Genomic DNA, 23,471 nt, shown 5'->3' on the forward strand with positions numbered 1-23,471 from the left:
TGACTTCCCCAAACGGGAGTGGGTCCCTGAAAGTTTCTCCTAACTGCGGGAGGTTGAGCGACTGGTGGGTTGATTACCTCTGGTTCTGAGTCTGTCCCAGAGTCATCCCCTTCATCCAACTCGATTGGTTCTTCATCCTCTTCGGGGTCCTCCTCTATCCATCCACCATTGCCCTGATTCGGGTAGTAGGGATCCCCTGGTGGATCGAATCCAGCCATTTGACTATATGAGAATAGGGTTATAAGAATTGAACAAAATTTGAAACATGTAAAACTTAAACATGTCGATTAAACTATTGCATTTACCAAATACTCCTATAGTGTTTAAATTTGTATGTTTGATACTAGTGTTTATTTTGGTAAGTTTTGACTTGTTGCTCACGACGACCATTCCTCGACATACGTTAGTCCAATCTCAGATAAATATAGTTGATCAGGCTATATTCGTCCCAAATCCGATTACATATTTCGAGGCCTAATCGTAGTGTCCAACTTGTCTTAATACTTCTTGTATAGTTCTAACCATGAAAATATATTATTGTATGCATGTATTTGTACTTTTACGACCCAAAATAATCTAAATTAAATGAAACGAGGTTTTAGGTGTAAAAAACGTTTTGTCAGAGAGTTTTAGTCCCTTATGCATTTATAGTTTGTATATGTTATGTGGTTCGATATACTTAGTTCACTATAAACAATGCTCTGATACCAATCTGTCACACCCCCAAACCAGAACGGCGGAATCGTTCGAGGGCGGATGACTTCATGTAGTATCGAAACAGTTGAATACATAGTAAAGAAAGTAACACAACCATCATATATATAATTTCAAAGTTTACATTGTAGAAAGTATTTGTTTCAAAAGAAATTACAATATGATGTCAAAATGAAATTAAACTAACGCCGCAGCGTCCCTTCTTCAAAAGTTGTAGTTTACCTGTATTACTGAATCCCTGAGAATTTCAAGTAGTTTTGAAAGAGTAGGTCAGCATTTAAGCTGGTGAGTTCATAAGTATTTAGTGACAATGTTTGTATGAAATAGAATGAAAATGGATTGTACATGTTTAAATGTTCCTATAAAATCCCATATTTTCTACTATAGTAGATGGTAGTTTAATTGTTCCAAAACTGTAATGCAATAGTGCTTTTCATGCCTAAGATAGTAGGTTTATGTATAAATCGCTAAGGCATTTGAAAAACCCTGTAAATCAATGTGTTTTTAATACTCCAAGTGAGTCTTATAACCATACTATTTGACCAGGATGCCTATAACAACGTTCTTCAGGCGTTGGAAAGTTATGACGTTTGTCACCCCAGGCCTACCGGCCTTGCTGTAGCTAACAGCTTAGATGCGGGATTGTCAATCCCGTATAGATCTATACACAAGAATCACGCTTCCCCTACAAGGGATTATGGTATATAATACAGGACTTAAAATGCATACTCGAAAGTACGTGAAATGTCTCACAAAACTTAGTATAAAACAGATTTATGTATGAAAATGTCCATTTGTTCTTGTGTATGAAAATATCTCTTTGATATAGTGTTTCTAGTATGTAAATGTTCATGATTTTCTCGTAAACTATACCTATTATAGTTTTTCAAAGTGTGTGTTTCGTTCGTATAGTAAACCCTAGTGTAATGCTCACTTGTTATGAAAAGTATAACTTTTGTAGTGCCATAAATGAACACATATACTTAAAGTATAAACAAAGTGTTTGATTTGTATATATATAACAACATATTTCATTTCAAAAGACATGATGTTATCGTGATATATTTTGCGTACGAAAGTTTCCATATAGTAGTTATGAATCACATATGATTCACTTGATAAAAAGTGTATAATGAAACTTTTATGTAACACACGATAATAACCGTGTGTTTACTTGTATTCCCCCCCCCCCCCTTAAAAGCGTATAAAAGCATTTATAAAACATTTAAAAATGTAGATTATAGTGGTATGAACTCACTTGGTTGATTGAAGAAAGTGAGATGAAAATTGAGCAGAACTTCGGCTTGTGAAAGTCGATTTTCTCGGGATTCTCGGGAATCTCGGGAATGCAAAACCTTCCTTCGGTACTTGTACACGAAAACCGGGGCATCGGGAGGGTCTCGGGGGCTTAGAAACAGAGTTTCAGCACAAGAGAAGAGAGAATTGAGCACTAGAACTCGAAACCATCGGTTTCTATTTATAGGCTGAGTTTTGGGGTCTCACGTCGTGAGTTTTCGGTGTCTCACGTCGTAAGGCTTAGTCAGCCTGATCCTCTTCGACGATTGGACGTGGCTGACACTCTGGAACACATCAGTCAGAAACTCACCTCGTGAGCCTCACCTCGTGAGGCATCTGACAGCTTCGTTTTTCGTGCCTTAAACTTGTAAAATCCGTATTTTCCGCGTACGAGCTCTGATTTCGACGTTCTATATATGTATGCGTAGCTGTGAAAAGGCTCTACAACTCTCGTTTAGATTCCGTCGGCTAGTTTTGACTTTATTTTTATTATATTATTTTTAATAGGCCGGACCTGGAAAAGTCCGTTTAAATTCCATAACTTCTTCATCCGATGTCCGTTTTCTTCAGACTTTTTACCGTTGCGCTACTATTGTTGAGACCTTCAATTCTCATTTAGGTTGTTTCGGCCAAAAGTCTCTCGATCTCTATTTCGAGTTTTTAGCTGTCTACTGCTATATCCGGATCTTGGAAAAATCAAAACTTCCTCATACGAAGTCAGATTTGGACGTTCTTTTTACGTACGTTTACGGTTTAATGATATCTACAACTTTCATTTAGATAATTAAAGCTAAAAAGTATTGTATTGAAACTTCGCGTTTTTCGTTTAATCGGTGTTGCCGGTTTTGTCGGAAATCTTAGAATGGTCATAACTTCTTCGTTATAACTCGGATTTTAGTGTTCTTAGTATTTTTGTAAACCTTGACACAATATCTAACATAGTAGGTAACCCAATAGAGACTTTTGTACATTTTATTTTCAAAGTTAATTTCATTATTTCAAAAGTGGTTACAATACTTGACTTTTTAGGTCATTACATAGAGTCGAAATATCGGGTTGTCACAACTTGGGGCAGAATCACCCAGCTGACAATCTAACCGATCCTAACAATATACGACTTGAATACGCTAAGTGATGATAGAGGAACCAGGTATAAGAACCTACCACGACTTCAGGACGCAGCCGCCAGGAGTACAGATGGACTCGACACCATTAAGGTAATCATTGATAGATTAACCAAAACCGCACGCCTCCTACGAGTAAAAGAGACAAACGAAATGGAGAAACTCACAAGGACATACATTAAGGGAAAATGGTACGACTACCCGGAGTGCCGATATCCACTATCTCCGATAGGGTTAGTAGATTTACATCACAGTTCCGGTAGTCGCTACACGTACCTGTTGGGACTAAATTTGGACATGTGTACAGCCTACCACCCACAGACCGACGGACAAAGACCAAGAACCATTCAAACATAGGAAGGCATGCTGAGAACATAGGGGATAGACTTTGGTAAAGCTTGGGATGCTCACTTACCCCTTATTGAGTTCTCGTACAATAAAAGTTATCACACTAGCAGCAAGGTTGCTCCATTCGAAGCCATCTACAGCCGTAAGTGCAGATCACCTCCGTGTTGGGCTGTGGTGGGCGATACGCAACTAGCAAAAGGGCAAGTTCTTAACAGCACACTCACTGGCCCGGTGATCATAAGGGAAACAACAGAAAAGATCGTCCAAATTCGATAAAGGATGAAGGCTTCACAAGACCGACTATAGAGCTACGCCGATAAAAGACGAAAGCCTTTGGAGTTCCAAGTTGGAGATCGAGTACTACTGAAAGTATCACCTTGGAAGGGATTAATACGTTTTGGAAAACGTGGGAGGTTAAATCCAAGGTATATCGGGACACGAAATCCTCGCCAGGATTGGCCCAGTGGCATACAAGCTTCGATTACCACAGGAACTCAGCAACATGCACCCTACCTTTCATGTGTCGAACTTAAAGAAATGTTTGTCTGATGAGACCCTTGTCATTCCTTTGGAAGAAATTGAGATCAATGAGAACCTCCACTTCATTGAGGAACCTGATGAAATCATGGATCGAGAGGTCAAATTGACGAAACAAAGCCGCATCCCCAATGTAAAGGTCCGCTGGAACGCCAAGCGAGGACCCGAATTTACATGGGAACGTGAGGATCAAATGAAGCAAAAGTATCCACATCTATTCCCCAACCCTTGAAGTTCGTCTCAAAATGCAAATATCGGGACGAAATTCCTTCTAACGGGGGGATAATGTGACAACCTTCAAATTCAAGTCAAAGTCAAAATCAACAAGTCAAAGTCAAGTCAACAAGTCAAACCGGTCAATCTTGTGTAATACTTGTATGATTAAAAGTTATTCTATGAAAACGTACATTTGTATGTCAAGAATTCGAGTGTCTCGGTAAATCTATGTGTTTATCAATGTGAAACCCTAAGAAGGGAGTTAAACGCATCAAAACACAACTATGGACCCTTTTGGGGACTTAAAATAATCATAAACGAAGTATAACGGGGTCCACAAACCTTGCATTGCGAGGTGATACAATAATAATGGCTAAAATGAAATCTCTCCCAAATCTCTCCAAGTATGTGAAATCTCTCCCAAATCTATCTCAAAATCTCTCTCAACTTTTATAGTCATCCGGGTCATCCCGACCCTTAACTTGGCCAAAAATCACTCAAAACGGGAAGAAAAGTTGAAAAACAACCTCTTAGAACCGAACCCTCTTAAGGGTCGAACCTCCCTTAGGAACCGAAACTACCCTTCTGAACCGAACCTAGCTTCTGAGCCGAGACCGAAGTCAGCAGGACCGAGACTAGCCTTCGGGTCCAAGATCCACCTTCGCTTCTTTCACCTTTGGGCCAGAACCTTCTCACCTTCGGTCCCTCCTTCTCCCACTCTCGGTTCTCGCCTTCTAAGAGCCGAACCTCACAGGTTTGGTCCATAATGCCCGGTTTTCGACTACTTTCTCTTCCTAAGCCCGTTTTTGATGTTTTTGACGCATTTTTTGACCAAATTCATATTTTTACCATTTAAAACCCTCAAAACTCATATTTTAGGAACCGAAACTACCCTTCTGAACCGAACCTAGCTTCTGAGTCGAGACCGAAGTCAGTAGGACCGAGACCAGCCTTCGGGTCCGAGACCCACCTTCGCTTCTTTCACCTTCGGGCCAGAACCTTCTAACCTTCGGTCCCTCCTTCTCCCACTCTTGGTTCTCGCCTTCTAAGAGCTGAACCTCGCAGGTTCGGTCCATAATGCCCAGTTTTCGACTACTTTCGCTTCCTAAGCCCGTTTTTGACGTTTTTGACGGGATTTTTTTCACCAAATTCATATTTTTACCATTTTAAACCCCCAAAACTCATATTTTATTTATTTATCAAGGATTTATTAATTAAAAATCATTATTTTATATTAAGAGGATATTTTACCCCACAAGTGGGTCAAGTATGCCCACTTGCCTTCCATGTGTCATCCTCTCAATAGTCCAGCCCTATCCACATCACACAAACCAAGGTAAACATCCCTTCAACCTTGCCACTTGCTCCAACAACCTCTATATAAAGAAATCCCTGAAGGATTTCTTTGTTCACTTTGATCAATCCTTCACTTACACACTTCTCAAACCACCTCAAGAAAGCTCTTTTCTCTATACTTCCCACCACTTCGTGCTAGTGTTCTTGAGCTACTACTTCACTTTTGGTAAGTATTCCATCTAAACTCAAGTGTTATTCCATGTTTTCATAACATCCTTGAATCATCTACACACATTTTAACACCAAAGAATCGTTCTTAGGATCATCCAAGCATTCACGTGTTCATCAAGTGTTCTTGACTTGATACTCCTCGTCTTCGACCTTCCGTTCTTCAAGAATCACTCAAGGTGAGTTCATACCCCTACATTTTTCCAGTTTTCTTTAGTTTTCAGGGGGGGGGGGAATACAAGTTAAAACACCAAAACATATTTGAAACTTAACTTGACAGCTTACAACAGAAAAGTTGTGACCTGTTCACGAACTGTTTTACCCAACTTAAACTTAATATTTTTCAAAACTATTTAATATGCAAATAGTTCAGGTTTATACCTTTAAAATGAATACTTACACATCTCCATATGAATTTTCTATGATTTATGGTGAGTTTTACAAAACTGTCTGTCACTGCAGCAACGTATTCGGACTAGTCTGTGAAAATGAAGGTTTTCACACTGGTTTGAGACCACCAAAAATTATAATAATTTTTATGAACATAGTAGACTCTCTTTCCAAACTATCAGAGTTTACAGACTCATTTTTTGACTTCCAATGATTTTTCTATAAATATTCTAAAATAGGGATAATAGAGAGTAAAATTACCAAAAACAAGTTTAAGAGTTATTCACACTTTGTAACATGTCGAGCAAATTACGTAATACTAGGGTTAAGTATACTTAGTATTTTATTGCCATTTTATTTCACTAAGGAATAAAAATCATAACTATAAAAATTTTACATCATAACAAAACATTCATGTTAAACTATAATAGGTATAGTTTGTTAGTCACATTCACCTACACAAAAAGGAAAACACATACTGTTACAAACAAAAAGGGATTTTGGTTGCTTAATACGTAAAATTGTTAATGAATAAATTTGTGAGGTATTCTTCTTCAGGGTACTCCTAAGTACCACAGAAAAGTCCTGTAGTTATAATCAGAATCTCTTGTAGGGAGAGCGTGATAGTTGTGTATAGATCTATATTGGGTATGACAAACCCGCACCTAAGCTGCTTGCAACAGCTAGACCGGTAGGTCTGTGGTGACAAGTGTCATAACAATTCTGACGCCTAAAGAACGTCGAGTACGAGGTCTTCGAGTTTTAGCATGGTTATAACAACTCACATGGGGTATTAACAAAACATAAAGTTTACGGAAACTTAAGAACCACACACACACACACACACATACGCACACACCAAAAGGAGTTTTATGCATATTTAAAACCATGTATTCTATTTTAAGTACGGGAATTTACTTACAAAAGTGGAGTCTTAATACATTAAAGGCTACAAACTATCTTTTTTTGAAAATACAGAATCTACCAGGTTAAGCGTCATCACTGGAAAAGTGAGGACATCTTCAAACTAGTTTTCTTAATAACAAAACTACACACTTGTAAACCAAGTATGGTGCTTATACTTACATATTTCGGCCTTGGTTCAATAAAGGCTATAACACACTTTATGGAAAATATAGGATTTTCTGGAAACATTAGAGACTTAAGAACCACACAAAAAGGGGTTTTATGCACGTACAAAACTACATATACTATTTTAAGTATGGAGATTTACTTACGAAAATAGCGTCTTAGTAAACACGTAGTGGATCCGTTCGATCTAAAAACTTTACTAACAGGTACACACCGAGGAATCGCACCAGGAACGTATTTTGCTTACTAGTCTTTCGAATTTTGAAACATTCTTTAATGACATGAGAAACACGAATATAACTTGGTCTTAAGACTCTAAGGAACATTTCATTTTTCCAAAGAACATAAGGACGTATCTCTTTTACAACAAAAATACTTATGCACTCACCAGCTTTAATGCTGATACTCTTTCAAACTAGTTGTATTCTCAGGAAATTAGTAAGTCAAGTATGTATATAGGTTTCGAGAAGACAGAACATCATAGTGCCAAGTATTAGTTTTGTTGTTTGCTTCTGAAAGTTAAACTTATGTAAAATGATTACAATGTAAACTATATGTTATCAATAAAATGGTTGTTGTTTCTTTGATTACTATTGTACAATTGTTGTGATACTGGGCATGACGTCCTCCGCCCCCGAACGTTTCCGCCGTTCCGGTTTGGGGGTGTGACATCCATCCGTGATATAACCTCTCATCTGTGACACCTTAGAAGTCACCATCAGACACTTTACAGCAACGTTTGCTTCATTTACCAACAACGCCCTGCCATGAGTGGGCTTCCTCACTTCTTCATCTTCAGAATCAGTCAACCAAACTTCAACACCGCCAAATTCATCGTCAACAGTATTTCCCTGCACAATTAAAGCATTCATAGTGTTATGAGATCCAGTATTCTTCTTCTTGATTTCCTCCAATCATCGTAAGAGGTTCGCTTCCTCGTCATCATCTTCATTCTTTTCAGACTTCTTTCTCAACATACAATCTTTGGCAAAATGTTTTTTGCCTCCACAATAATGACAGTTAAAGCCTGAGTCACCACCAAGTTTTGCTTCCTTCTTTAGTTCTTCAGACTGGGGAACGCTCTTCGGTTCTTCCTTCACCTTCTCAGCACTATAGCTTCCCTGCCAGTTTCAGTTCTTATTGACTGGGAACCTTCTTTTGATGAACTTCTTGGGATTTGACACCTTTAAAGCAAAATCATCGCTAGTTAGATCATATTCGGAAAGATCTAGTTCTTCTTCTTCTTCAGCAGCATTCTTTCCTTTGGAGATTAGAGCTAATGAACCCATACTAGAAACCATGTTCGTCTCCTTAGTCACTGCACTCTCATGTGACTTTAATATTTCCACTAGCTTTGCCAGAGAGTAAGCCTTGAATTGTTTGTGTGCCTTCACAGTGGACACCACAACCATCCATTCGGGTCTAAGGCCATTCATAAAGGTGGCCTTTTGTTCAATAACTTTCCTTTCTATCCCATGCTTTATCATCTTACTAAGGAGATGATTAAAGCGATCAAAAGCTTGAATAAGCTTCTGTTCAGGCTTCTGTTTGAAGTCACCAAATTCTAAAAGCAACAATGTTTAGATTGAATGCTCAAGATCTTCATCCGTAGAATACAATTCCTTCAACCTGTCCCATATTTCTTTTGCCGATGCACATGAGATCACTAACTGTAACGTGTCTGATTGTAAAGCAAACCTAATAATTCTTAAGGCTTTGATGTTGCACTGAAACTTTTCCTTCTCGTCTTGGGGAATGTCTTTCACATGATTGACAAGTTGATTGTACTCCTTTTGAGTTTTAACAATTCTTGAAGTGCTGGAGTGAGCGAATGGACCTACAGTAATTGCCTCCCAAATTAAGTATCCATTGTCTTCTGAGCCAATCACGTAGTCTTCAAAGTGGTGCGTCCAGACCTCATAATCCTGAGTGTACAATATAGGAATCCTTGTCGTCGATCCAACGCTGTTGGAGATATTGATTGGATTTTACTGAGAATCATCCATGGACATGACGATGTGTGTTCAATAACATGCTTAAGATCAGACTTGTAAATAACGATAGGGTAAGATCGAATATTTAAAGAACGACGTCAAAAATAATGACAACTCTAGCAATATCAATAAAAGCGGAAAACCCTAAGATCTTCTTCAACAGAAAAGATGTGTATGAATTACATAGTCTCCTGCTCTGATACCAATTGTTGAGTTGAAAAACTCTTAGATCAATTAGATCTTCAACAGGTTAAACAACAAAAGCAAACAAACACAATAAACACGATATAGAATCAAGTAATGTTGAATGATTCAAAGTAGTCACGCCTCAGCAGAGCTCAATGAAGAACTTCCACTGTAGAGGCGAGCTAGGGTTTGTAGTAAAATGATCAGAATAATAATTAAAGCGATGTCTACTAAGGATGCATGCATGCACCTTAAATACTAAACCCTAATAAAACAATTACGGTTGGACAGGCCCAAACCGGATAACAAAACTGGACTAAGGACCGAGCCCAATGACGCAACACAATTAGACCCAACAAAGCTGGTGAGTTCATAAGTATTTAAGTGATGTAAAGTATGTTGTAAGTTCTTTTAGAAAAGTTCACATGTTCCTCTAGAAAATCCTATATTTCCTGATATGATGAATGAAAGTAAAAATGACTCTACAATTCCTTCTATGAGTACTAAATGGATACAAGTTATATACAATTTAGAGTAAACAGACAATCAATTGTGTGAATCTGCCCTAAGCCCAAAACCAAACAAGGAACAAGGAATGAGGCAGAAGTCACACATCCCATTGTTTATTAGATATTCACTGTATATAACCATGGCGTATTCATTTGGTGCTTACGGAGTTAACTTTAATAGTTCTTTATATTTGATGAAAACATTCTTTAAGAAAATCATATATTTTCTTTAGTAAAAATAGTAACCACAATAGTTCCTTCTATAATCCCTTAGTTTATACAATCTATATATAATCTAATATCGAACGGACAGTTAAATGGGTGAATCTGCCCTAAGCCCACAACCAAACAAGGAACAGGAAGTAAGGCGGAAAACACACATCCAACTACCTATCATATATTAATTATATATAACCCTGATGTATAAACTAAGGTATTATAGAATAAACCACTAAAGGTCCTTAAAGTTATACTGGTTTAATAAAATGGACTAAACCCTTTCGCTGATAACTTTCTAGTTTAGCCTACTAAATGTTCTATCTGAAAAGTATTTTTTGGTACTAGAAAACGGTATACTGAATTTGTATGCTATGACCTGACCTATACCTGGTACTCCTTATGATTACTTGGTGTATACGGAATATATATATATATATATATATATATATATATATATATATATATATATATATATAGCTAATATCGAATAGATAGTAGACTGGGTGAATCTACTCTAAGCCCACAACGAAACAAGGAACAGGAAATGAAGTGAAAAGCAGACATTCTAATGTCTGTCGGATCCGATTAATATATATCCCTAATGTATCTACCGAGGAATCATAAAGTTAGCATTATAGGCCCCCTTTTTACTGAATGTACTAAGAATCGACTGTACTGTTTGTCTTTTGTAAGTCTTCCCAAGTTTAAGACTATCTTTACTAGAAAATAGTTTGCATTACCTTTTATGTGAGAAGATCACAATATGAATGTGATTGGAAAAATGAAAGTATTCAGTAATGTTGTATAAATTAACTACTGAACACTTACTACCTTAAAACCAGTTTTTTAATTAAGGTTAAAATGTGATGTGGTTATAACCATACTGATATGACATGTGTTTAACACGACGACCTACTGGCGCCGAAACTGATGTGACATTTGTCACCCGTAGACTTGCAAGTCCCATTGTAGCTAGCCGCACAGTGTGGGGTGTCAATCCCATATAGATCTATACACAAACTCAAGCTCTCCCTCTAGGAGACTCTGGTTACAAAACGCGACCTAACAAGTATATTGCTAAGCTGTGAAATAGCGGTTTCACATTATTGTTATCTTGTTCTTGTTATCGTATGTTCCTTCTGTTCTTGTTATTGTACGTTCCTCCTTATTTCTCTTTATAGTATATTCTTTCTGTTTCTCGTTATAGTATGTGATGAACCCCTAAACTATACCTATTATAGTTTACTAGTATGTTTGTTTTGAACTGTCTCTGATTTGTAGAAAAGACTTAATTATCTACTGAGTTATGCTCGTACTTTAAAAATGGAGTTTTATAAACAATAAAATAACATAACTTAAAAAGAGTTTTTGAAATGATTTAATCACTTATAAAAGCATAAGAAATACTTTAACGTGATGGTTATCACAAATAACATTTACACAATTATCATTGTGTTCAACTTGTATTTTCCCCCTTAAAAGCATTTAAAACATTTAAAAGATTGATTATAAGGGTATGAACTCACCTTATGTGGGTGATTCAAATGAAGATCCGCGTAAGGATGAGAAGTTCCACAAATGAATTCCCGAGACACAAACGAGTCCTAAATGACATATAATGGCATATATAGGCATGTAATTAGTGTTTAAAACTACTAACATGCAAGGAAACAACCTTAGGGACTAAGAAACCCTTGGCATCAAGTGTTATAATCACATGTGATTGACTAAAGGGAGTTTACGACCAAAGGACGGTGTGTTCACGGCCACACTTGAGTTTACGGCCAAAGGAAGAATGGTTCACAGTCCTATCAAGCATCTTTGAAGGGTTCACGGTGGTGAACTCTTGAAGATCTTGCATTTGGTGCTTGTTTCATGCCTAGGAATCAAGTGTTTCTTATGGATAACTAGATGATAGAAGAAATACTTACACTTTGGATGACTTTACAGTGTTCACGGCCACCAAGAACAAGTGTGTGTTCTTGGTGTTCTTGGTGAAAGATGATGATCTTGAAGATCTTGAAGGAAAGTGATGAATCAATATGGAATTCAAAGGGGTTTCTAAGTATACACAAGTAAGGGATGAGATACTTACGATTTTGAGGTGAAAAGAGAGTCTTTGTTGGATGATACTTGAGAGAGAATGGAGTGATTGCGGACAAGAGATTAATAAGTGAAGAAAAAGTGGCAAAAATTCATCCATATAGGAGGGGTTCACGACCTAATAAGGGTTCACGGCCGTGAACATGGATGGCGGTGAACCTCACTTGTTGGGGTTTTATGGCTCGTATGTTGTTCTACGCTCTTGGTTCTTACTTCGTTCACTTCCTAACACACAATCCTTGAGTGTACTAGGCTTAGAACTCATTAGAATGACCCTTAACCAGGCTAGAAGGCAATAGAATTAAGTCTGACTTTTGGTTGATTGAATTGACTTTACAAGATAAAAAATTTTGGGTTGTCACAGTTCAAATCTAGTATTCTTAAGTATTGTGTGGTTATGAGGGAATCATTAAGGACCGAGGACCCTCGCAGCCGCAAACGGTTCGGGCTGCAAACGAGCCTTCGGAGCTGTAAACGTCCCTCGTTCTCGGCCGTGAACCCCCTTCAGACCGCAATTTCTTCACTTTTTCATATATATATATATATATATATATATATATATATATATATATATATATATATATATATATATATATATATATATATATATACACATGTGTGTTTGTCCGGAATTTCTTCACCTTTTCACTTCTGGCCGTAAACTCAAGACTTTTGCTCTCAAAATCTTCAACCGCAAACACCATTCTCTCTCAAATATCATCCTTCAAATCCTTTGAATCTTCTTAGGATATTACTTAGGATCTTCAAGAGTTCTACATTCATCAAGTTCATTGGGCCGTAAACACCTACATCTCTTTCATTTCGCCAAGAAACACCAAGAACACACATTAAGCCCCGCCGAAAACACTTGTATCTTCAAGAATTGAAAACCCTTTGCGGCCGTGAACACCGAAGACTAGTCGTAAACACCTTACAGCCTCTTGATTTCGGTTCTATCACTTCTTTTCTAAGTGTTCCTTACATCATAGGTTGTTTCCTTAATGCCTTAAAGGTTATATTCACTAATTGTATGCCTATATATTATGTGAAATGCATTTTAGGACTTGTTTTGTCTCGGGATCTAACTTAGGGAACTTATCATCCTCTATCGAACATTCAATCGAATCACTCACTTAAGGTGAGTTCATACCCCTACAATTTACCTTTTTAAATGCTTTTAAGGGGAGGGGGGATACAAGTAGAACACAATAGAATTATGTTAACATTTACATGTGAAAACAAACAAACAAAGGATTTCTTATGCTTATATTTGTTGTTAAAATCATTTCTAAAACTCTTTTACACTATTTTAGATTGTTGTTTATTATCAATATCATATTCATTTATATATTTATGTATAATTATGCTTTAACGGACTTAGGACTATTGATAAACACATTGACTCCTGTTCCTAGTTTGGTTGTGGGCTTAGGGTAGGATTACTAGTCCGACTGTCGGCTAAAACATAAGTATACTTACTAAATCTATACATGAATATTAAACTCCATTTTCAAAGTACATACTTAAATTAGTTGCATACATTGGGCAAATGAGTCTTTTCTACAAAGTAGTAGCAGTTCAAACAAACATACTAGTAAACTATAATGGGTATAGTTTAGAGGATCACTACATACTATTTCTAAAACATATGAACAATACATGAGTCAATACATGCATACTATTACTATTCATTACAAAGTTTACTTTTCATTTATAAGAACAAGAAGGAACTTACATACTATAACAAGAACAAGATAACTAAAATGTGAGATACTATCTCATGGTATTGCAACATTCTTGCTATGTCACGTTTTATAACCAGAGTCTCCTAGAGGGAGAGCATCTACAGGTGACGAATGTCATATCATTTTCGATACTTGAAGAACGTCGTGTTTTATACTAGTTTATCAAGTATGGTTATAACCTGTTCACATTTTAACCTGAATTAACGAGTTTCGTTTTTAAGGTAGTTAATGCATCAGTAGTGTATTTTATACAATACTACTGTAAATCTTCATTTTACCATTACATTCATACAGTGATATTCTCACATGACAAATGCATACTATTTTTCGAGTAAAGATAGTTTTACAAATATAGAAAACATACATTTATACTATTTCAAGTACAAACATACATTTTTCACCATTTTCAAGAGAACAGAACATGCAAACAGTTGAGTCTTGGTAGAAGACAACTTTTTCATTTAAGCAGAAAATATAGGATTTTCGGGGAAGTATACAAACATTTTCACTACACAGATACAAACATTTTTAGTATACATATACAAACATTTTCATGAAACAAATGCAAACACTTGAAACTAAAATACTTATGAACTCACCAACTTAAATGTCGATACTCTCTTTCAAAATAACTTGTATTCTCATGTCACCAGTAGACAGGTACACTAGACCAGGTTTTCAGAAGACGGAGCATGTTCAAGTCTCGTCTTTTATTTTGTTATTTATACATTTTTGGTGTCATACAACTATTCATAAAACACACTTGTATTAACTATATTATTAATGCAATGGATGTTGTTGCTTGTTTTACTATTATGCTTTGTTATGATACTGTACATGACGTCCTCCACCCCCGAACGTTTCCGCCATTCTCTGTTTGGGGGTGTGACAGATTGGTATCAGAGCATTGTTTATAGTGAACTAAGTATATCAAACCATAAAAGATATACAACTATAAACATAATGGGATTAAAAAAATCTGACCAAGAGTTATAGTTTTTAAATAATAAATATTTTACTAAAGTATACATACATGCATTCATACTAGAACAGTGTCATACTAGAACAGAACAAAAGTATTGTGATTGTTGAACATCACAAGTAGGCTTGGGGATATATAATCAGGTATGAGATTGATATAGCCTGATCAACTATATCTATCCAAGAAGTGAATAGCATATGCCTAGGAATGGTTGTGGTGTTGCAACAAGTCCAAAAACTCACCAACTATACTACAAAGAAACACTAGAACATAACATAAACTTAAAATGCTATAGGAGTATTTTGTAGTACTATAATTACTTATGTGAAAACTAAAAACGATCCTAACTAGTAGGTCTATAGGTTCTAAGTCGATACGCTTAGGTTATATGTGACCAAGATGTTATAGACTTAAAATCTGTGATCTTCGCTTTACTTCTTGTTCCTTGTTTGGTTGTGGTCTTAGAGTAGGATCACTTATTCGAAGGTCTATTCTACCTTTAGTTATATATAGTTGGTATGCACTACGTAAGTATAGAAGTAACTGGTAAGGATCAACCTATAATTATCTTTAGTAATACATTTATTATATGTTTCTTACACCCCTATTCTCGCGTAGATAACATGGCTGGATTTTATCTGCCGGGAAACCCGTACTTTCCCGATCTAGGGAATGGTGGATGGCTCGAAGCTGATCCACCAGAAGATAACCCGGTAGTCCTAGAGGAAGAAGACTTCGAGGAGAGTTCTGAGGAGGAGAACGAAGATGAGATTCAAGAAGACTCTGACTCGGAACCTGAGGTCTAAAATCCACCTCATGTTGCTCAAAATCCTAACCCTCGATAGGGTTTTCAAGGCCCGACGCCTTTGTAGGCAGTAAACTTGGGAAGGTGGAGCCACGAACAGGGACAACCACCTCCTTACAATGGAGACCGAAGCTTCTACAACTTGAGTGAGGGTGGCTCAGCTGACAGAATCCTCACTATCTTGGTCCGTCATATTGCTCGCAATGTTAAGAAAGTAAGAGCAACCATCCACCAAGTCATGGAAATCCATGCTAACTCAGGAGTCAATACAGTTCGTCTCCGCCATCTGACCGATGACCAGAAGTTAACAAGGACTCACACTAACTCCCTACAGATAGAACGGAATGCCTGCCAATCCGAAGTTAGGGATCTTCGATAGAACCAAGTTACATTGCAAAGGCATGTGTGGGAAACAGAACAACAGCTGGATGAATCCAGGGGAGAATCTAGTACCAACCAGGACAACACTTCTCGCGAGTAGAGCATACTCTGCTCTCTCTTTTGGATATAGTTTAAGTCTACTTTTAGACTCTAGTATTATTTTCCTACATATGTTTAGACCATGAACTTTCCAGTTTCGTTAGGTCTTTGTTCTATCAAAGTTTTCTCTATTGGTATGTTGTAGACCTATTACAAGGTCAGTTTTCCCGAACACTATACATCTATAATACCAATGATATTGACATGCATCTAATTCTATGAGAAAAGCTCTATCCAAATTCTTTCATCTTTCTAGTGGTAGATCTCTATTGCAAATAATTACATGTTGAACTATGGTGAATTAGTTCAAGGAACACTCTCATTATGCTCACTATTGAATTCTTACAATTATCATAATCTAAAAAACTTATAGTTGAAAGATGCCTCCTCGCAAATCGAACAGGCGCAATCCACCAATAACACCAACTCAACCACCACCCCCACCTTAATTCGATCCTGTGGTTTTTCAAGCTTTAGTAACTGCAGCTGTAACGACAGCCTTAACTCAAATCAACGCTAGCGGTACTAGCAGGGGTGGAACGGGTATTAACTCTACCCATGGTGATAGCCATGGACACCCTAGGGAGTGCTCATACAAGGACTTCATGTAACGCCCGTAGATCCGGGCTAGTCAATTTAGAGAAAATAGGGGTCGAAAACGACTTTTTGACAAAAGATTATTTAGAATAAATAATATTAACCAAGTTGAAGAATACGTCTCAAGGGTTCCGTACATATAAAGAACGTTGAAATCCGAGTTATAACGAAGAAGTTATGGTCCGTCGAAGTTTTACGGCAAAACCGACACGACACCGGGAGACGTAAATAGTGAATTTATGATGGAGGACTTTTAGCCTTATAAGTCTAAACAAAAGTTGTAGTATACGTTAAACCGAGAACATACAAAAAAAGAACGCCCAAATCTGACTTCGTATGAGGAAGTTATGAATTTTCTAAGATTTGGCTTAGCAGTGCACAGCCCGAAACTCGAATTTTAGATCGAGCGGTTTTTGGCCTACGCGACCTAAATGAGAATTGAAGATCTCATTAATAGGAACTCAACGGTAAAAAGACAGACGAAAACAGAGCCCGTATGTAGAAGTTATGAATTTTATGCGGACATTTAACAATATAATCTCCTCGTACTGTTAAATTTAAGATCGGTCGAGTATTTGCCGACGGTTTCAAAATCAAAGTTGTAGATATTATTTTTACCTACGCGTGGATATAAAGAATGTCAAAAACGGAGGTCGTATGTGAAAGTTACGGATTTTAGAAGTCGGAAGTGTGCTGTGCGAAAATCGGTGATGTGGCACAATCTTGGTCATTGCTTTCTCCCCAAGTCTTGCCACTAGATAGTGACATGTGGCACCAAGTTCAGCCATTTTTCACCCTATAAATAGAACCTCTCCCACCCTCATTTTCTTCACACCTTTCTCATTCTTTCTTCTCTTACTCTCTCTCTAGAACCTCTCTCTAGCCCCGAAACCCCCCGAAAAGCCTAGGGAACCTCCCTAGCACGAGGCGGAAGCCCCGGAGTGCTCGACGGCTTCGAGAAGAAGAGCTTTTCAGCTCGGGAACGCTGCTCCAAGCAAAGCCCAGTTTTCTATAAAACCCGATGTAAGTGAGCTACACCTACGCTATTTTTAATATAGTTTTTATTTAATTATAGTAACGTTATTAGGAACTTATAATAAGTACTTGGGCTATTATTATGGGTTATATAAGTATTTTTTAACGCTTATATAATAGTAATAATAGCTAGACTATTAATTAGTATCGGTGAATAATATACTAAACTCTAGTGGTAATAATACTAGGTTTCGTCGAAGGAAATTATTTTTAAGAAGCGAAGCGCTGTCGGAGTTTGGAATCACCACCTTTTCAAGTGAGTGCATGGTCCTTTTCATCTTACACATAGATATGAAGTATCTAATATAAATTACGTGCTATGTGTACATATTGTCTGAATACTTGTTGTCTATGCTGGGTGAAATATTTGTATACACGTTTTAAATGATTTAAATTGTATATGTATTTTATATCTACAAAACGTGTTGGGTAAAACATGGGTAAATGTAATAGTTGCTGTGTGACCAAATAAAATAATGAGATGCCTCGATATAGATGTTATTGATGATCCAGTCATCTAGCGGAGTATAAAAGACGACCAATGACTATTCTAGACAGTCCAGTGGAACGCTAGCAGGCTCGCAACCTGTAGGTGTTTATTTGAAATGTGTGCTCACCAGCAGTACTCCATCCCCCACATGGTTGCCTTATTTGACATGAATTGTTGAGGAAACCCCGAAGCATGTGTTGTCACCCCGATGAAAATCCCTTAGACTAGGTCCCTTGTGTTAGATGTTTTAGGGACGTAAAGTAAGGATAACAGGAACGGGTAATCTGGTTTGTTTGGTTTGATAAAGTTAATAAACGTATTTATTCTGGGTTGAAAACCCTATGTACTCACCAGGTTTCCCAACCTGACCCACTCAGTTTATTTATATCGCAGGTGTTGATATGAAGTCACATTACACTGAGAGATTAAGGAGATATAAATCACTAGTGATAATGAATGTAAGTTCTGTTTATGCTTATGTTCATGTATTGACGATGACATCCCAAATGTTTTAAAATGAATAAAAATACTTTTCTTCGGAAATGATTTGATAACATATTTATCATGTTTTACTGGGAACAAATTCCGCAACATTTTTATTAAAAGAGGTACTCTGATTTTTATAAAGCATAAACAAAATCTGTCTTTTCTGGCCGTGAAAATGGGGATGTCACACTTCACCAACTGCAAACCTAAAGCCTTTAATGGTACTGGGGGAATCATTGCTCTGTCGCAATGGTTTAAGAGAACGGATTCTATCTTTGAGATCTGATCCTGCCCAGAAGGAAGCAAATTAAAATTTGTTGCCTGCACCATCTCCGACAGAGCCCTCACATGGTGGAAAGGCCATGTCAAGTCACTTACTCTCATAGTGGCTAACGCGATGGGCTGGGAGACATTGAAGGATCTTATGACAGTGGAATACTGCCCGAGGGGCGAAGTTCAGAAACTTGAACAGGAACGTTGGAGCCTTACAATGAAAGGTTCTGACATAGTAGCCTACACGAATAGATTCAATGATCTGGTGGCTTTATGTCTGGGGATGGTCCCCACGGAGGGAAAAAAGATCGAGAGGTACATCTGGGGACTGGTACCTCCAGTTCATGGGAACGTATTGGCTTCGAACCCCTCTACATTCGACAGTGCCAAGCGATTAGCATAGAGACTCATTGACCATGGAGTCCGTCCTCAAGCAACTACCCCTGCTGTCCCAGAATTGACCAAAACAAACGATAACAAGAGGAAGTTTTAGGACAAGAAGAAGAACCAATCGGCATAGAACTTTGCCAAGAGACAGCAGATTGTGGTTGTTCATGCCGCAACAACCCCTGCTGTCGCTGCACCAGCAAAGCAGTACGATGGGAGTCTGCCAAAATGCAGCAAGTGCAACTTCCATCATAATGGACCTTGCCGGGAGATGCACCGTGTTAACTGCAACGGGAATGGGCACACTGCCTGTTTCTATAAGGCACCGGTAAGACCAATCTCCCAGGTCCCTGGTACTAGAGCAGGCCAGGCCTGCTACGGGTGCGGTGAAGTTGGGCACTACAAGAGGAACTACTCAAAGGCGGGGAATACTACCGGAATGGGAAGAGTTTTGGCTATTGCCATGAGGAAGCTGTGGTAGACCCTACAGTGGTCACGGGTACGTTTCTCCTCGATAACTCTTATGCATGCATATTATTTGATAGTGGAGCGAAGAGGAGCTTCATGAATCAAAAATTTGCACACTTACTTAAATAACAACCACAAGCACTAAAATAAACGTTTAACGTAGAAATGTTTAACGGGAAGACTGAGAGCACTAACGATATATACATAGGATGTACCCTCTCTTTAGATAGTTATTCATTTCAAATCGACCTCATGCCTGGCTGAATTAAAAGTTTCGACGTCATTATCGGCATGGATTGGTTGAGTCTTCATCGTGCTGACATCCTGTGTTTAGAGAAGGCCGTTCGTCTTAATCTACCGAATAGCGAAACCCTAGTTATCTATGGCGAAAAACCAGGCACGAACCTTCGAATCATCTCAAGTATTCAAGCCCAGAAGTACTTACGAAAGGAATATCATGCATTCCTTTCTCACGTGATTGACGTGAACCAAAAGGTGAATGACATAAAGAACATCCTAGAAGTCAGCGAGTTTCCCGATGTCTTTCCCGAAGAACTTCCAGGATTGCCTCCACAACGACAAGTCAAGTTCAGAATTGACTTAATTCAAGGAGCTACCCCTGTAGCCAAATCGCCTTACTGACTAGCACCAGCTGAGGTGCAGGAACGATCCGGTCAGCTGAATGAACTACTCAACAAGGGATTTATTAGACCAAGCTTTTCACCCTGGGGAGCACCGGTCTTATTCGTAAAGCAGAAAGACGGATCGTTTCATATGTGCATCGACTATCGAGATCTAAACAAACTTACCGTTAAGAACCGATACCCTCTACCACGTATCGACGACTTGTTGACCAACTTCAAGGAGCAAGCTACTTTTTAAAGATTGACCTGAGATCCGGGTTGTTGGAACCTGAAAGTGAACCTCTACCAATCCTAAGTACATATTCCGAAGGGTGTTGGTTCCAAAGGAAAGAGTGCTCTGGAACCTGTCTGGAGCTGAAGACTATTTTGAAGAGGAAGAGGAACGCATTCCGAAGTGATCTTAACGTCCGGAATGCATGCTGATCCGGAAGAATGCTATTTTGTCTTTTGTCATTTATTATCTTTGAATTGATGTAACATTTCATAGGATTCAGTCTTTTGTTATATTAGACAATCAGAATGTCAGGCATAGTTCTATTGTCCGGTCCTATGTAAGTTACTTAGTTAATTCACTGTAACATACTCTCCTATATAAAGGAGTATTCAATAAAAGTTTAGTACGGATCTTTTTCACTCACTTTTGGCATTGACTCTATCATATTTAAAACATTCTTCTTGTTCTTCATTTATTAACGTTACTTTGATCTTTTATTCTCATTCTTAAATCAGTGTCTTGATCATTTGTTGAACTTATTATCTTAGACTTGACTGGTCTCTCCAGTCTTGACTTGAACTTCGATTAGCAAGCAAACATTGATCTCAAGCATTCACTCAAGGTTTGAGTTTTCAAACCTTGTCCCTGCGCATCGATCTTGTTCTCACAATTGGTATCAGAGCTTGAGTGGTTGTCCTTTGAATCCATAAGATCAGATTATAGTTGGCTTGAATTTACCTTGGTATTTCAACAATTTCTGTGATAAGGATAAAAGTTCTTCTATATACCACTTTAGCTTGAAGATATCTTGACTTCAATGGCTGCTTCTAATCCTCAGCAAATGATTTCAATGCAAATCGCAAATAGCGTGGGTGGCCCTACACGTGCTCCATTGCTAGTTGTGGAAGAATATGATCATTGGAAAGTTAGAATGGAAAGGTTTTTACTGGCCAAAGATAAGGGTGAACAAATATGGAGATCCGTCAAAGAAGGTCCTCATGTTCCTGTAAGAACAGTTGTAAGAGATGTAGTTGCACATCTCATGCGAGAAGATGAAGCTCGTCCGGCTCCTCTAACCGCAGATGATATCGAAAAGCTGCATGCTGATCAATTTTCCTTCTCAGAAATGGTGTTTGGTGTTCCTCCATCACTCTTTGAGCATATCAAGCTATGCAAATCAGCCAAAGAGATTTGAGACACTCTTCAGGATTTTATTGAAGGTTCCGAAAATATGAAGGACAAGCGCCTTACCTCAGTTGTCAATGATTTTGATGCCTTCACCACTACTCCAGGTGAATCTGTAGCCTCAGCCTCTAACCGTTATCGAATCGTTGTCAACAACATGATTGCTCATGGGATTGTTCGAACTCCCTTGGAGTACAATCTCAAGTTCATAAACAGTCTGGGCAAAGGATGGGGAAATGTAAAATCCTGTCTCCAAAGTAATGGCTCCTTAAAAAAGCTGAAGCTTTATCAACTTTTTGATGAACTTCAAGGCTATGAGTCAAATGTTGCTCAAACAATAAGGGAACTCTCTGGAGGTCCTCTTACTCTTGTCAGTTCTTTCGAATCAAACATTTCGAACTCATCCACTTCGGATCCCTTCAAACCCATTGTTCCGTCTGTTTAAACATCCACACCTTCCCTATCAACAAAACTTATCCCGCTGATGATTCCGAAGCTATGGAATCTGAACTCTGTTTCCAACAGGAGTTCGCACTACTTTCAATGAAGTACAAACGTCCCTTCAATCCTTCCTACAAACCATACCAAAACCGATTCCATGCTCCTCACCAGAACAATCCTCGACCATTTTCAACTCCAGAACCTAAACCATCTGATAATCCTCCTGCATACAAACCAAACCTCCCTAAAACAAGCTCTACTTCGGAACCCTCTCAGAGTACAAAATCAGACAAACCTAAAATCTTGTGTCATAAATGTGGTCATGCGAACCACTTTGCCAAAGACTGTCTAGCTGATGCTCCACAAAAAACAAAAATCAAAGACTCAGCTTACTATGTACGAAGAGCACAAGAAATGGCTGAAAGTGAGAAAGCCTTTGTTACTACAGTTTCAAGAGATGTTGAAGGATATTGGTCCTCCGGGGATGATGATGATGTGACAACTGGAAGGAATATGTGTCTGATGGCAAGACAAACGGTTGAATGTGATGAAGGTTATTGGTCTTCTGCGTCCGAAGATGAAGATGAAGCTGCTGAACCTCACTACTGCTACATGGCCACTAACGATCCACCAGGTCGAAGCATCGCTCAGCAGGTAAAATCTATGATCTCTGATAATAATTTTGTTTTGACTTTATGTGAACCTTATCTGACCCATATCCAAACAGATATGAACACCATTTATAAAGCCTATGAGTCTGACATAGAAGCCAGTGAGAAGAAGGATTGTGAACTAAGTCGTCTTAGGTTATGTTTTGAGGATAAAAAATTGAAAATCAAGTCTTTAGAGCATGAACTTGTAATGTCAAACGATGAATGTATCATTTTGAAAGATAAATGTGAAATCACCTATTCCGAACGTAATGTGTTGATTTCTTATATTAAACGTCTTAATGCCAAAATAGATGCTCTGCATAATTCTGTTGAC

The sequence above is a fragment of the Lactuca virosa genome, chromosome 2, assembly GCF_052849685.1.
Source record: "Lactuca virosa cultivar CGN04683 chromosome 2, Lactuca_virosa_CGN04683_v6, whole genome shotgun sequence".
NCBI classification, from domain to species: Eukaryota; Viridiplantae; Streptophyta; class Magnoliopsida; order Asterales; family Asteraceae; genus Lactuca; species Lactuca virosa.